A 16,090-nucleotide genomic window follows, 5' to 3' on the forward strand; every position below is an offset into this window, starting at 1 on the left:
CATTGAGGAACAGTATTCTGACTGGTCCTGTTAGGGCCTTGGATGGCCACTTCAGACCAGTCACGAATCCAGCTGGCAAGCTTCCTGTTGGCACCCTCTCCCATGACTGAGGCCCCCTCCCCTCCCCACCTTGCTGGGATTGGCTCAGGACCCCCTCAGGACCTCATCCCTTCCTGCCCAGCTGGGAATTCATCCCCTGAAGTCATAAGTTTCTTTTTTTTTTTTCTTCCAGTTTAATCACTTATTTTGAGAAAGAGCGAGAGCACTTGAGCATGAGCAGGGGAGGGGCAGAGAGAGAGAGAGAGAGAGAGAGAGAGAGAGAGAGAGTCCCACGCAGGCTCTGTACCATCAGTGCAGAGCCTGACATTGGGGCTTGAACTCATGAACCGTGAGATCATGATCCAAGCTGAGATCCACAGTCAGACGCTTAACCGAGAGAGCCACCCAGGTGCCCCCCTCTCTCCGCTTTTTAGAGAACATACAGCACTGATTTTTTTTTTTTTGTTTTCATTGGACTCCAGCTAGGGCTACATTTTACTCTCTTTTCTCAAGGAGCGAGCAGCACTTCTCAAACCCTAATAAATGTCAGGGTTATAAAGATATAATCGCACTTGTAAAGTTCATCCTGAAGGTAAATAGGGCAGCCTATTAGCATCTACAAGAATTGCAAGCTAATTTTAACTTAATAAATATCCTGAAAATTCCCCTAAGGAGACAGTCCATCATGCCAAAGAGACTTATGCCTTAAAAAAAGTTTTTTTTAACGTTTATTCATTTTTAAGAGACAGAGCGTGAGTGGGGGAGGCACAGAGAGAGAGAGGGAGACACAGAATTGAAGCAGGCTCTAAGCTGTCAGCACAGAGCCCGACGCAGGGCTCGAACCCACGGACTGCGAGATCATGACCTGAGTCGAGGTCGGACACTTAACTGACTGGACCACCCGGCGCCCCCAAAGAAACTTATGTTTTAAATTAATGTCATGCTCTACTGGTTTCTTGGGCGTGCTGCTAGTTTACTTTTCTTGCAATCCGTGATGATGCCAGTATCTTCCACAAGAGTTTGTCTGGTACCCAAGTGAGCTCGGAAGTCAGACGACCTCGATTCAAATCCCTCCTCCACGCCTATTCGCTCTGTGACTTTGGGCAAAGTGTCTAACCTCTCAATGTCTCGATTTCTTTAACTGTAAGATGGGGAAAGTGATAATGCCTACTTCCCAAGAATGTTACACGGATTGCGCGCCTGGGTGCCTCAGTTGGTTGGGCCTCTGACTTCAGCACAGGTCATTATCTCACCTGTTAGTGAGTTCGAGCCCCGCATCAGGCTCTCTGCTGTCAGCACAGAGCCCGCTTCGGATCCTCTGTCTGCCTCTCTCTCTGCCCCCTGCCGCTTGTGCTCTCTCAAAAATAAATAAACGTTAAAAAAAAAAAAAAAAAAAAAGAATGTTACACAGATTAAATGAAAGGCTGTACAGCATTTAGCACACATTGGATGTGACCTGAATGTTAGCTATTAACATTGATAATGATGATTATACTTGCTAATAATTATCATATATTATTAGAATATATCTGTGCATTAAGAAGCTTCATTTTATTTTATTATTTTTATAATATTTAATTTTTTTATTTGAGAGACAGCAGGGGAGAGGAACAGAGGGAGGGGAGAGAATTTTAAGCAGGCTCCATACTGAGCGTGGGGCCCAACTTGGGGCTCGATTCCACAACCCTGGGATCATGACCTGAGCCAAAATCGAGGGTTGGGTGCTCGACCAACTAAGCCACCCAGGCGTCCCCATAATCATTTTAACACTGACTGACTTCATATATGAGTGTCAGCTGTCCCAGAAGGCAGCAAGATGTTTCAGTGCAGGAAAGTGTAAACAGGACAGTTTTTTTTCACCAGTTTGCTTTGAAAAGGTATAACTTGGTTTTAATTGTTCCTGTGTCTTTTTTTTTTTCCTGCCCTTCTCTCTCTCTCTCTCTTTTTTAATATATGAAATTTATTGTCAAATTGGTTTCCATACAACACCCAGTGCTCATCCCAAAAGATGCCCTCTTCGATGCCCATCACCTACTCTCCCCTCCCTCCCTCTCTCTCTCTCTTTTAATGTTTATTTATTTTTGAGAGAGAGAGCACAGGGAAGGAGGGAAGGAGCAGAGAGAGAGAGAGAGAGAGAGAGAGAGACAGAGGATCCGAAGCAGTCTCTGTGCCAACAGCAGAGAGCCCCATGCAGGGGCCCAAACTCACAAACCATGAGATCATGACCCGAGCCACGCCAACGTTGGAGGCTTAACTGACTGAGCTGCCCAGGTACCCTTCTGCCCCTCTCTTATAAGGACACCAATCATTGGACTCAGGGATCACTCTTTTTTTTTTTTTAATTTTTAAATTTTTATTCATTTTTGAGAGGGAGACAGAACACAAGCAGGGGAGGGACAGAGAGAGAGGGAGACACAGAATCCGAAGCAGGCTCCAGGCTCTGGGCTGTCAGCACAGCATCTGATATGGGGCTCAAACTCACGGACCATGAGATCATGACCTGAGCCGAAGTCGGACGCTCAACCGACTGAGCCACCCAGGCGCCCCTATCAGTTTCTTATAAAGTTAACACAGGGGCGCCAGGGTGGCTCAGTCGGTTGAGCGTCCAGCTTCGGCTCAGGTCATGATCTCACAGTTTGTGAGTTCCAGCCCCATGTCGGGCTCTGTGCTGACAGCTCGGAGCCTGGAGCCCGCTTCGGATTCTGTGTCTCCCTCTCTCTCTGCCCCTCCCCTACTTGTGCTCTGTATCTCTGTCAAAAATAAATAAACATTAAAAAAATTTTTTTAAGTTAACACAAACTTACCATGTGACTCAGCAATCTCACTCCTGAGTATTTGCCCGTGAGAAGTAAAAGCCTATGTCCCCACAAATATTCACAGCCACCTTATTCATAATAGCCCCAGTCTGGAACACTGGGAACAATAGAAATGTCTATCTACAGGAATGGATCAACAAATTGTATGTCCACAGGATGGAAGGCTACTCAGCAGTGGAAAGAACTACCTACCGATACGTGTAGTGGATAAATCTCAAAACCAGTATGTCTTGTGAAAAAAAAAAAAAAAAACCAGACACAAAAGAGTACAAACAGCGTGACTCCATTTATGTGAAATTGCAGACAAGGGAGCACTAATCTATAGGGACAGAAATCGATCAGGATTGCCTGGGGCTGAGGGAGTGGGGGTGGGAGACTGATTACACACTGACACAAAGGAACATTTGGGGATCACAGAACTGTTCTGCTTCTTTTTTATTATCATCATTTTAGTGAGGGAACACGAGTCGGGGAGAGGGACAGAGGGGGAGAGAAAGAGAGAGAAAGAGAATCCCAAGCAGGCTCCACACTCAGCACAGAGCCTGACACAGGGCTCGATCCCATGACCCTGGGATCATGAGTTGAGCTGAAATCAAGAATCAGTGGCTCAACCAACTGAGCCACCCAGGCACCCCTTTCCATAACTCTTTTTATCTTGCAGAATGGAAGCTTTATACCCATGAAACGATAACTTCCCAATCCTCCTCCTCCCAGCCCCTGGCACCATTTGCCATCCTACTTTCTGTCTCTCTAAATGTGACTGCTCTAGGGGTGCCTGGGTGGCTCAGTCGGTTAAGCGTCCGATTTCAGCTCAGGTCACGATCTCGCGGTCGGTGAGTTCGAGCCCCACATCCGGCTCTGGGCTGATGGCTCGGAGCGTGGAGCCTGCTTCCGATTCTGTGTCTCCCTCTCTCTCTGCCCCTCCCCCGTTCATGCTCTGTCTCTCTCTGTCTCAAAAATAAATAAATGTTAAAAAAGAAATTTTAAATGTGACTACTCTAGATACCTCATATAAGTGGCCTCATACACTACTGTCCTTCGATTGTAACAAATGTACCACACTAATGAATGATGTTAATAACAGAGGGAATTAGGGATAGGCGTAAGAGGGTGGAGGGAATTAGGACCATATGGTATACGGTCCCCTCTAATGGTAAATGAGAGCTCTGTACTTTCCGTTCCATTTTTTTCTGTAAACCTAAAACTACTTTTTAAAAAGGCAATTAGGGGCGCCTGGGTGGCTCCGTCGGTTAAGCGGCTGACTTCGGCTCAGGTCACGATCTCGCGGTCCGTGAGTTCGAGCCCCGCGGTGTCGGGCTCTGTGCTGACAGCTCAGAGCCTGGAGCCTGTTTCGGATTCTGTGTCTCCCTCTCTCTCTGCCCCTCCCCTGTTCATGCTCTGTCTCTCTCTGTCTCAAAAATAAATAAATGTTAAAAAAAATTTTTTTTTAAATAAAAATAAAAAGGCAATTTTTTAAATCGTGGGTATCAGCTGAGAAAAACAACAGGTGTCCGCTTTACGGGTCCATAGCTGCAGTAGGTGTCGACGCTAATAACAGCTTGCATGTCTGGGTGTGATTATTAGAGACTAGAAGACAAAATAAAGGTGAATTCCCTTTGTATACTTAAGTATTTGAGGCCAAGGTCATTCATTATTCCTAGGCACACAGTTGCTCTCTTTCCCCTCTGATAGAGTTCTCCAGGCCTGCCTTTTCGACTTGGCTGGTGGAGAGAGGTAGCCAATCAAGAGTGGCTCACTTGTGACGTCGCCAGTCACCAAGGCCTCCAAGGACCCGGCGCACCGTGGCGCCCTCTGGCGGGCAAAGGGAGTCTGTGTCTGAGAGAGCCAATCTGGTCCGCTGACTCCGGCCGGGTGCCATAAACCTCACGCCCCCTGGTGCCTCAAGTCACCTTCCGTCTCCACGTTGCCAGTGCCTGGTGGGAGAAACCCCGGCCGAGAGAGAGAAATGCGGAGGGGAAGGGAAGATAAAAATTCCCCGGCAGCCAACGAGATACAGGCATCCAATCAGAGGTGCGGATCCAACGAAATAGTGCAGGTGTCCAATTAGATGGGGCAGAGTTGCCATGACGACACGAGTCTCCACAGGGTTTGCAGAGTTGGTGAGCTCAGGCACTGAGCGCCACCTGGCGCTTGGCAACGCTTGGCCACTTGCTCCAGCAAGCGCGTGCTGGTTGAAGGCAGCCCACAGAGCGGGACAGCGCCCCCGTGACGTCACCAGTTGCCGAGCAGGCCCCTGGAGCGCGTGAGCGCCGGCGCGAGTTCGCGCGAGCTCCCGCGAGCCCGCCTGCAGGTCGCGCGCTCTCCCCCCACCCCCGCCCCGCCCAGTGCGTCGGTGGGTGCGCATGCGCTCGCGTTTGTTTCTTTTTCCTTTTTTTTTCCTAGCGCGCGGAGGCTTAAAGGGCGGGAAAGGGCTGGAGGCGCGGCATGAGGCGAGAGGCGCGAGGGTGACAGCCAGGGTGAGGCCAGGCAGGTGGACCGAGGTGGGCTCCTTTGCGCCAGAAAAGACCTGGGAGGGGATGTGGCCCCATAAAATTCCTTGAAAAAGGGTCAGCGCCCCGAAGGGAGAGACGGCCAGAGACGGGCTGGAAGGAACGGAGCCCTAAAGGGACAGAGACCTGCCACACCCGCAAACTCACGTGAGCAGAAGACGAGGCAAAGGTGTTAGAAAGTGAGGGGGAGGCCGGAAGTGACGGCGAGGCGGCGAGGGGAGCCCCCGACCACGATCAGGATGCGTGGAGGGGGTTGTTACAGAGCCGAGGTAGAGCCCGTGGTCTCACAGGCAGGGTCCGAGGACGGCCGCAGAGAAGGACAGAGTTAGGGAAGACAACAGAGGGGACCGCCTCAGAAGTGGCATCACACCAAGGGGTCGTCAGGGGCAAAGGGGCAAGTCGCACAGACAGTGGAGAAAGCTGTAGAGGTGTTGGAGACGGAGCCAGATCAGAGGCCGAGAGGGGAACAGAGACAAGACCCCCGGGGGGGTCTGCACAGAGACCAGGGAGCCTAAGAAAGAAGAGAGAGACCAAGAGGTCAGTAATAGAGACAGAGAACGGTGTCAGGGAGAGAGAGAGAGGACAGTGACAGAAGGGACAAAGACCAAAGGGACAGTGATGGAGAGGGAAGAGATAAGGGGGACAGTGGCAGATATGGAGAAGGTGACAATCATAGAGACAGGGAAGACACATTCAGGCGACAGAGACAGAGGACAGTGACAGAGAGAGAGAGAGAGAGAGAAAAGACAGAGATAACAGACAGAAGTAAGATAGGGACAAGTGACAAAAATAGAGAAGGTGCCGGAGCCAAAGTTGGAGGCCACAGTGACAGAGGCAAAGAGAGAACACCTGCAGGCAGAGGGGGCAGAGATCAAGACAACAACGCTGGAGATACAGGAAACAATCTTAGATAAGGCGCACACCAGTACACGGAGGGGACAGAGAGAAAACGGAAAGTGGCCGAGTAATAGAAGGAACAGAATGGAGGTGACAGAGACAGAGCTGGAGGCCTCGGAGGCAGAGAGGGGCCCATGACGGAAATCGAGGAAATGGACGCAGAGTGGGGGGGCAGCGTTGGAGGATTCAGAATGGGAGGGGACAGGGCCGGAGGAGTCAGAGACAGAGGAGACAGAGACAGAGGAGACAGAGACCGAGGGAACCGCAACGGTGCACAAACGCAGAGAGCATAGCGATAGCGGTGACAGTACCACGGTGCGAGTAACAAAGCACACTCCATGACACTGACAGATGAAGAAACAGAGGCAGAAAGGATGGTGACAGAGGGACCGTGACAAAGGGGGTGGAGACAGGAACAGAGCGTAGAAACATGAAAGGTATAGAGACCAGGAAGGGGAGCGGGGCAGAGCAAGGGATTGGTGACCCAGACAAAGGGTGGCCTGGCAGGCATCCTGGAGATGAAGCTAGGGAGTCGGGCTGCGGGCAGAGTCCGGAAAGAAACTGGCATCGCATCTTACAGAGGAGGACAGAGGGAGAAGGAGAACATGACCGAGGCACAACAGGGGACGACGGGGACAGCAAGACAGAGAGCAAGTCATAGAGGTGAACAGAGAGACCAGAGCAAAGGGGAAGAAAGCAAGGGCTCGGTCACCTGAGACTCAGCGGGAGGGAAGGGCGACAGGCCGAAGCAAAGAGGGGTGGCGAAGCGAACAAAACAGCGGACAGGGTGAAAGGGACACCGCAGCCTGTGGCTACCAACTGAGCGAGACTCACTCCCCGGCCCAGCACCTCATCCTGGCAAGCACTGGAAACCATGGAGCCTTGAGCTGTCTTCTTCATGCCGCTTTGGTAAGTTGTGACCTTGATTTGGGATTGTGTTTTGAAACGTCTCCACACGGATTCTGGAGTTGGGACCATGTTTCTGAATCCCCCTAGCCCTTTTGCTTTGGCCCACTGTAGCCACAGCACAAGTGGCAAAAGCGCTTTTTTCATTCGTTCGTTCGTTCAACATATATTGAACACGCACTATATGCCAGAGGCTATTCTGGATGCCGGGGACACAGCCGTGAACAAGACAAAGTACACGTGCCCATGGAGCTTTCAATGTGGTCGGCAGACAAAGACATATATTTATTTATTTATATAACGTCAAGTAGTATTAAAAGCCCAGAAGAAAATTGGGGCGCCTGGGTGGCTCAGTCAGTTAAGCGTCCGACTTCAGCTCAGGTCACGATCTCGCGGTCCGTGAGTTCGGGCCCCGCGTCGGGCTCTGGGCTGATGGCTCAGAGCCTGGAGCCTGCTTCCGATTCTGTGTCTCCCTCTCTCTCTGACCCTCCCCCGTTCATGCTCTGTCTCTCTCTGTCTCAAAAATAAATAAAACGTCAAAAAAAAAATTAAAAAAAAAAAGCCCAGAAGAAAATACTAACAAAAATTTTTTTAATATTAATTTTTGAGAGAGAGAGAGACAGAGCGTGAGCGGGGGAGGGGCAGAGGGAGAGGGAGACACAGAATCCGAAGCAGGCTCCGGGCTCCAAGCTGTCGGCACAGAGCCCGACGCGGGGCTCGAACTCACGAACCGCGAGATCATGACCTGAGCCCGAGTCGGGCACCCACCTGACTGAGCCACCCAGGTGCCCCAAGAGCCAAGAAGAAAATTTAAGCAAAGCTGAGAGGACAGAATAATTGAAGTTGTTGATAATAGCAGGCTAGGTTGGGGCGCCTGGGTGGCTCAGTTGGTTGGTCATCCGACTTCGGCTCAGATCAAGATCTTGCGGTTTGTGAGTTCGAGCTCCGCAGTGGGCTCTGTGCTGACAGCTTAGAGCCTGTTTCAGATTCTGTATCTCTTTCTCTCTGCCCCTTCGCTGCCTGCGCTGTCTCCCTCTCCCTCAAAAATAAATAAACATTAAACATTGAAAAAAACATAGCAGGCTAGGTTATTCAGACCAAGCCTCCCACTGCAACAACTAAACGTGTTGGCTAAAAAAAAAAAAAAAAAAAAAAAAAATTTTAAGTCTTAAAAGCATTGAAGGTGTCACAAGATTTATCAGGCCATAACTGAAGGGAAATCAAGAACCCAGAGAAGTAATCAGAATACTTCTGCCCTGAGGGGATTTTACAATCCTGGCAAATTTGAACTTTTATTTGGATGGCTTCTTAGGTGAGGGCAATAAAAAAAAGCTCAGGCCCAACCAAGGTGGGGAGTCCACACCACACTGGGAAAGCCAGGGCTATACCCTCAGGGAGGGGAGGGAAACAAGAAGTAAATTGGCCCCCGTTTGTGAAGTTGCGGTCATGACCTCAGATTGTGAATTTAACTTAGTCTCCGACTAGCAGTGTTTTTAAAGTCTTGACAATAGCACACACAGAAAGTTTGCTCTGCTGAAAAGAACTTTCATGAGAGGCCTCAAATCATTCTGGTAAACGTATTTTTAAGGAAAGCGGGTAGCACAAGTCTGACATCAACAAGTAGGAAAAGTGCCAGGAACAAAACCCAGTAGAAGTAAGAGGCACTAGAAACCCACTAAACACTTGGGATACTGGAATTATCAGACCATGTGGTTTGTTTATATAAAAATCTAAGACCGCCGTTTTTTACAGGGGTGAAGAAACTATAAATATTACCTAGATGTTTTGGAAATGAAAAAACTAGTAGCAACTTAAAACTTAGCGAATAGGCTTAAAATTAAAAGCAACAACTGGATAGAGAAATAGTGAACTGGAACAGAGGTCACACAAAATTACCCATAACACACCAGGAAGAGACAGGGCAGAGACCATATAAAAGAAGTTGAGAGGGGCGCCTGGGTGGCTCAGTCGGTTGAGCTTCCGACTTCAGCTCAGGTCATGATCTCGCGGTCCGTGAGTTCGAGCCCCGCGTCGGGCTCTGTGCTGACCGCTCAGAGCCTGGAGCCTGTTTCGGATTCTGTGTCTCCCTCTCTCTCTGACCCTCCCCCATTCATGCTCTGTCTCTCTCTGTCTCAAAAATAAATAAACATAAAAAAAATTAAATTAAAAAAAAAAACTGAAGTCTAAAAAAAAAAAAAAAAAAAGAAGTTGAGACACGGAGCATGAACCAGAAGGTCTTATCTTTGCATTTATTCTGAGTCCCCCAAAGAGAGTGAGAATGTGACAAAAGGAAGAGTTAAAGAAACAATGGTGGATTTTTCAAGTTTCCAAAATTGGTGAGAAACTCTAACTGAAAGATTCAAGAAGCCCAGTGAGTAATAAGCAAGATAAATAGAAAGAAATCCACACCTAGAAACATTATTACATATTTGAGGCATACTAGAGGAAAAGGGACCTCAATAACAGAGAAAACAGATGCCTTTCAAAAGATCAATTCCTAACAACTGACTTCTTAAAAATAACAATGGAAACCAGAGTAGGCTCAATGCACTGATAGAAAATAGCGGCCAATTTTAGACCCAGTGAAAAATAAATTTCAATGAGATCAAAATACATTTTGGGATTTAAAAAAGTGAAGAGAGTTTACCACTAGCAGCAGATCCTTAGTAAAAAAAATATTTTGAGGACTCCAATTTAGGCAGGAAAAAAAAACGTGATCCCAGATGGAATATCCGAAATGCAAGGAGAAATAAAAAGCAAAGAAAGTGATAAATATGTGAATAAATCTGAACAGATTTTGACTGTGTAAAACAATAACAGCAATAATAATAGCTTGTACATTAAAGAAAGAGAATATAAATGCATAATAAAACACATGTTAGGAGGGGCTATATGGTGTTACTATATTCTAAAGTCCTCGTATTGTCAAAGAGGTAAGTAAAGGTGTTGATTAATATTTTGGGGTGTTGGTTAACTTCTGTTATTGAAATACATTTGATATACAATATCCTATTAGTTTCAGGTGTACATCATAGTGATTCAGGATTTTTGTACACTATGAAATGATCCCCACCATAACTCTAGTTACGGTCACCATCCATGTTTTATAATATGATTGACTATTTCCTACTCATGTTGATTAATTGAAGCTTTTTAAGTTAGTTTGTAAGTTTCCCTTTCTAGGATAAGCACTAAAAGAAATAGATAAAATATGGGACACCCGGGTGGCTTAGGCAGTTGAGCGTTGGATTTTGGATCAGGTCATGATCTCTCGGGGTCATGATTCTCATGGTTCGTGAGTTCAAGCCCTCCATTGGGCTCACTGCTGTCAGTGCAGAGACTGCTTCAGATCCTCTGTCCCCCTCTCTCTCTGAACCTCCCTGGCTCATGCGCTCTCTCTCTCTCAAAAATAAATAAAAACATTTTTTAGAAATAAAGAAAATAGAGAAAAAGTACAAATAGCCAATATCAGGAATTAAAAAGGGGACATTGCTACAGGTGCTACAGATATTAACAAGGTAAAAATTAGATATTAAGAATAACTTAATACATTTTCCCTAGAACCATAACCTACCAGAAATTACTCAAGAAGAAACATAGCATTTGATTAGTTCTAAAACCATTTAAACAAATGAGATAGTAACTGAAAAAAAATTAACCACAAAGAAAATTCTGGGTCCGGACACGGTCACTGGCAATTTCCACTAAACATTTAAGGATGAAATAATTTGAATATCACACATACTCTTCCAGAGACTAGAAGAGAGATCACTCTCCAGCTTGTTTTGTGAGGCTGGCCTAACTTTGAGACCAATACCTGACAAGGAGAGTATGAGAAAAGAAAATTATAGGCCAATATTCATTTTTAAAAATATTAAATATTAAGATCAATGTAAGGGATCCATATTCTGGTTTTTCCCGTAATGGCTTCATTGCAATATTTAATTCTTTCCCAAAAAGCCTTCGGAAAGCCCTTACTTTGCTGGTCCTTGAACATGTATCTCGTCTGACTCGTGGATTATCCAGTATGATTCCAGGCAGAAGGAAGAAACAGGGACACATTTGTCATGTTTGAGATACAGAAAGAAAGCCAGAATCACCGGAGGGAGCATAATGAATGAGAGGGAGAAGAGTTCAAAATAAGGGCATGGAGGCAGGGGCCAAAATGTATAGGACCTCATGACCATAGGGACATGTTTCTTTTCTATTGTAAAAAGAAAAGGAAGACTTGGAAGGGCTCTTTCTATATAAAAGAGCTAACTAGGCCAAAATTCAAAACCTTTACACATTTGCCGTGTATCTTGGGCAATTCACTCTACCTCTCTGATCTTCAGTTGTCCCAAGTGTGGGAAGACAGAAGAAGGACGTCCACGAGGTGCTGAATTTCCCCCCATTTTACACCCTTCCTCCAGTAAATCCTAAAAGAGGCAGAGATTTCCTCAAGGAAGCGAGCAAAGTGCTCCCAAAGAACCTTTTCGCATCTTCCACAGAGAGCTCCCATCTTTTATTCCTCGATCCAATCGTTTGTCTATGACCCATATCAAAGCTCCTCTACAGAAATAGAAGGAGGGATCCTGGACTCCCTGAAGACTTTCTCTCTTCTCTCCTTCTCTTTGATGCCTGCTGGCAGCGATATGTTTAGAACAGAGCAGGACTTCATAACCTGGGGCCTGACTTCAGGGGGTCAAAAGTTTCCCGGGAATTGTATACAAAGGTTTGTCTGCATGTGTTTTTCTCTAGGGAATGAGTTTCTAGCTCATCAGAGTCTCAAAACGACCATTTCACTTGCAAAGAGGAAAATGCCAACTCAAATTGGCTGAAAAAAGGGGAGTGGTTATTGTCTCACATACAGTTGACTCTTGAACAATGCGTCTGAAGTGCGGGTCCACTTATAAGCAGTTTTTTAAAATAAATACAGTACAGTATTGCAAATATGTTTTATGATTTTCTTAATAGCATTTTCCTTCTCTAGCTTTATTGTAAGAACACAGTGTATGATACATATACAAAATATGTGTTCACTGACTGTTTATATGTTATCGGTAAAGCTTCTGGTCAACAGTAGACTGTTAGTGGTTCAGGTTTCTGGAGGCAAAAGGTATATGGAGATTTTCAACTGTGCAGGGGATGGGGTCAGCGCCCTACCTCCCTCGCTGTTCAAGGGTCAACTGTAAATGAAAAGTCATGGCTAGCTCCAAACTTCACACATGGATCTGGGCGCTCACAGGATGTTCCCAGGAATGTGTCTCTTTGAATTTCTGAGCCCTCTGATTTCCTCTAATTGGCTTCATCTTCGTGCAGGCTCTGCCCTCCTGGTGGAAATATGACCTCATGATTGCATGGGACCCACCTAGATAATCCAGGCCACCTTCCTTATCTTAAAGTCAGCGAAGAGCCACCTTAATTCCCTTTTACCATCGAACCTGACATAGTCACAGATTCTGGGGGTTAGGACATTTTGGGGGAGCCATTATTCTACCTAGCACAGAGGGGATAAATTCTGAGGTACCCACAAAGCCATCATCTCAGTCTGACTCCTGGGTTAGAAGCAAGGTTAGAATTAGATGGGGCTGGGAAATGGAAAAGAATTAACTTCTAATTGAACATACACTACCTGTCAGACACTATTCTTGGGACTTTACATACAATATTATTTACTTTTCGCGACAACCCTATTAAATATAAATTCGCATCCCGGTTTTACATATGGGAAAACAGAAGTTCAGAATGATGGAGTGACTTGTGTAAGCTGGTGGCAGAGACAGGACTTGAATTCAGGTTTGTGTGCCTCTAAAGGACATTTAAAATAAAAGCTTAGGTTTCTATTTGCCGTATGCATGTACACATACTCACATTTCTTCCCTTGTGAAAAATTAGTTTTCAAGTGTGCAAGTAATGTGCGGATAGATTATCTTCGCTTTTTAAAGACAGTGTTACAGATCAAGCGGAAGTCCCCTTTGATCACCTCTTTCCAAACTAGGTATCTCCTCGGGAAGTAACTACTATTTCATTGTTATGGTGGGTCCTTCCAGATCTTTGTCTTAAAGTGTGTATATATATCTAGTAATATAGTATATGCATAGTATTGTATAGTAAATGAGTAGTATTGTTTTGAGCAACCATGTGAGTGTGTTTTAACATAAATGGGATCATACTGTACATATTGTTCTGCAGCTTGCTTTTTTAACTCAACAATATGTCTTGGAAATCTATCCAGATTTACTTAAATAGCTCTGTACCATTTCTTTTAAGAACTGCAATGGTATTCCAGAAAACTCATGTTTATTTATCTATTCTCCTGTCGCTGGACATTTGGGTTCTTTTTTGTTTCTTTGCTCTTAAAAACAATATTGCTGTGAACATCTTTATGCAGATTTCCTTGGGTAAATGTCTGTTTCCTTAGGGTCAATAAGGACAGGTGAAATCACAGGTCATGTGGGTGTATTCCTTTTATTTTAATAAACATCTCCTGTAACTTTCAACTACTGCTATACAGCGAATACCAAAAACGCAGCAACTTCGAATAATAATCGTGTGTTCTGGCTCATGTGCTGGCTCATCTAGCTTGGCTTCTCTGGAGCTGCTGTGCCATAGGCTACAGGGCTGGCTGGCTCCGACCTGTTCCAGGTGTTCCATTCTGGGGCTCAGGCGGAGGGAGGGTCTGCTCCTGCGGAAAGCCTCTGGTGGCCAGAGCAGAGATTCAGAGGATTAAACGGCAACACACTAGGCCACCGAAGTCCTAGACTCGGAATTGGCACCGGTCGTTTTTTCACCCACGAGCCCTTGTCCAAAGCAAGTCATGTGACCCCGCACAAAGTGAAGAGGTAGGAAAAGGTACCCTGCGCACGTGATGAAGCCACGACAAGGTGGCGGCTGTGCTGTGCGGGTATACCGAGTTTCGTTTCTGCGCGCCGTGGGGCTGAGAGCCCATCTTCCCACATCCCCATCAACACGGAATACAGCAGTCAGCTTAGTTTCACCAGTCCTATAGGGAAATATATATTGACTTTTTTTTTTTCCAAAATGCTTTTATGGCCACTCTCAGCCAAGAGGTAGCACAATGCGGGGGGGAAAAGCACCAGGTGGAAATCCGAAGAGCCTGCCACTAATTGCCCCTCTTCCCATTCCCTGTGATTTTAAAGTTGCTTTCTCTATACGGATCACAGCTTCCCCACCTGTCAATGGAGCACAGGACTTGGAGCCAGACAGCCCAGTGTCCAAATCCCAGCAGCTCCGTGTACTTGTTTTATGTAACTTTGAACAAATCACATAATTGCTCCCAACTGCCGTTATCACAGCTGTAGGATGGGGTCAATAAGCTCAACCTTCCCTACTTCATGTAACAAGATTTCTCTAAAATCACGCATATATAATCAGCATTGAAATAGGAAACACTGCTGACTCATTTCTTTCATTTTAGAGTTAAGTAAACTGACGGCCCGTAGAGGGGAAATGAGAGAGTGCTGAGCAGTATGACCAGATAGAGTTAGCAAGCAGTCCTTCATGGTATCGGTCAGTTCTGTTACACTTGGAAGTAACAGAACCCCGGTGAAAACTGGTTTACGCAAAAGAAAAAAAAAAAGGGTGGGGGGAAGCGGCAGGGGGAAGAGTGTACATTTCTTGGTTCGTGTAACTGAAAAGTTTAGGACTAGTGTCAGCATCAGGAATGGCTGGCTCAGGCACCCAAACGTTGCTGGCAGGAACGCGTCTCTTGGTTTCTCCCCTTTGCTTTCCTCTGCGTTGCCTTTATTCTCAGGCAGCCTCTTCTCTATTACGGCAGGGTCACCGGGTGCCTTGAGGGAGAATTATAAAACAAAACAAAACAAAACAAGAGGCCCCTGGACTGGACAAATTACAAAAAGCCGCTAACTCTGGGTGGACAAATTTCAAAAAGGCATCCCTTCCATCTGGCTGTACAGTCTTGTATCCAGGACATAAGGTTTGGCAAGCACTGGCTGAATTTGTGCAGGACACAGATTGCCCAAACGTGTGCAGCAGCCCCGAGTGTAGCAAACGGTCACCGGCAGCTCCAGGTTTCATTTCTACCAGCTAACCAGCCCCAGGGTCAAGCCAACACCTTTTCCCTGGTAACCCCAGCAAAGGTGCTGAGATTGGTTTTCATTCGTTGGGAGACGCCAGGCCCGGGTCAGGCACCTTCTCCTAACACCTGTGATAGGTTAGCTGTACGGAAGTCACGTAAAGGCACAGTGGGCCAGAAGAGGTCCCAGAGGGAAATGACAGTGCCACTACCTGAAAGAGGAAGACGTGCCTGCTGGGCTGACAAGAGGGCAGATCCCCCACTATACTCCCTCAAGGAGATTTCAGTCTGACAAGGGGAATAAGAAGTAAATGAAGTAGAGACCTAGAAACTGGATTTGGAAGGCCACAGACGGTATCTGTCCCGACCCTTCCGCCCCCCTCCCCTTTGTCTTTAAAAGGGCAAACAGAGGCGAAGAGATCCTTCAGTAAGGTAGGTCAGTCGACGAGACAACACTGTAAGCTTCCTGAGTGCAGCCTTTTTGTTTCCCACTGTTCTGTTCATCACTGTATCCTCAGCTCTCAGCTCTCAGCACAGAGTTTAATCCATGTGTGAGATGGATGAATTTCTGAATGATTAATAAATAGGACAATGGTGATTAGAAATGAAAACTATAGGATACAGGTACAGTGACTTCCCCAATGTCACCCATACTCTATTTTTAACATTTTAACATTTTCAAATTTGCCATCACAAAGAACACACATCTTTGAGTACATTTTTTTTTTTTTTTGTCTACTTGTCTGGTTATTTCTTTCATATAAGTTCCTATGAGTTGAATTACTGAGTCATTAACAAAACTTTGCAGTGAACTGTTCATTTTGTTCCTTTTGATAAAGCCCAAGGTCATAGCACTGAAACAACTCAGTGATTCTTTTTTCTGC

General features: G+C 46.1%; 1 protein-coding gene across 1 annotated transcript in view; it reads left to right on the plus strand.

Annotated features, from left to right (window-relative positions):
• The first annotated feature begins 5,284 nt into the window (after window positions 1-5,284).
• The window catches only part of LRRC4B (leucine rich repeat containing 4B), a 62,259-nt gene continuing 51,453 nt past the window's right edge, over window positions 5,285-16,090 (plus strand). The window contains exon 1 of the mRNA XM_042970340.1: window positions 5,285-7,171. The gene's annotated coding sequence lies outside the window, so the exon portion shown is untranslated. The remainder of the gene's footprint in view (window positions 7,172-16,090) is intronic.

The sequence above is a fragment of the Panthera tigris genome, chromosome E2, assembly GCF_018350195.1.
Source record: "Panthera tigris isolate Pti1 chromosome E2, P.tigris_Pti1_mat1.1, whole genome shotgun sequence".
In the NCBI taxonomy this organism is placed as follows: Eukaryota; Metazoa; Chordata; class Mammalia; order Carnivora; family Felidae; genus Panthera; species Panthera tigris.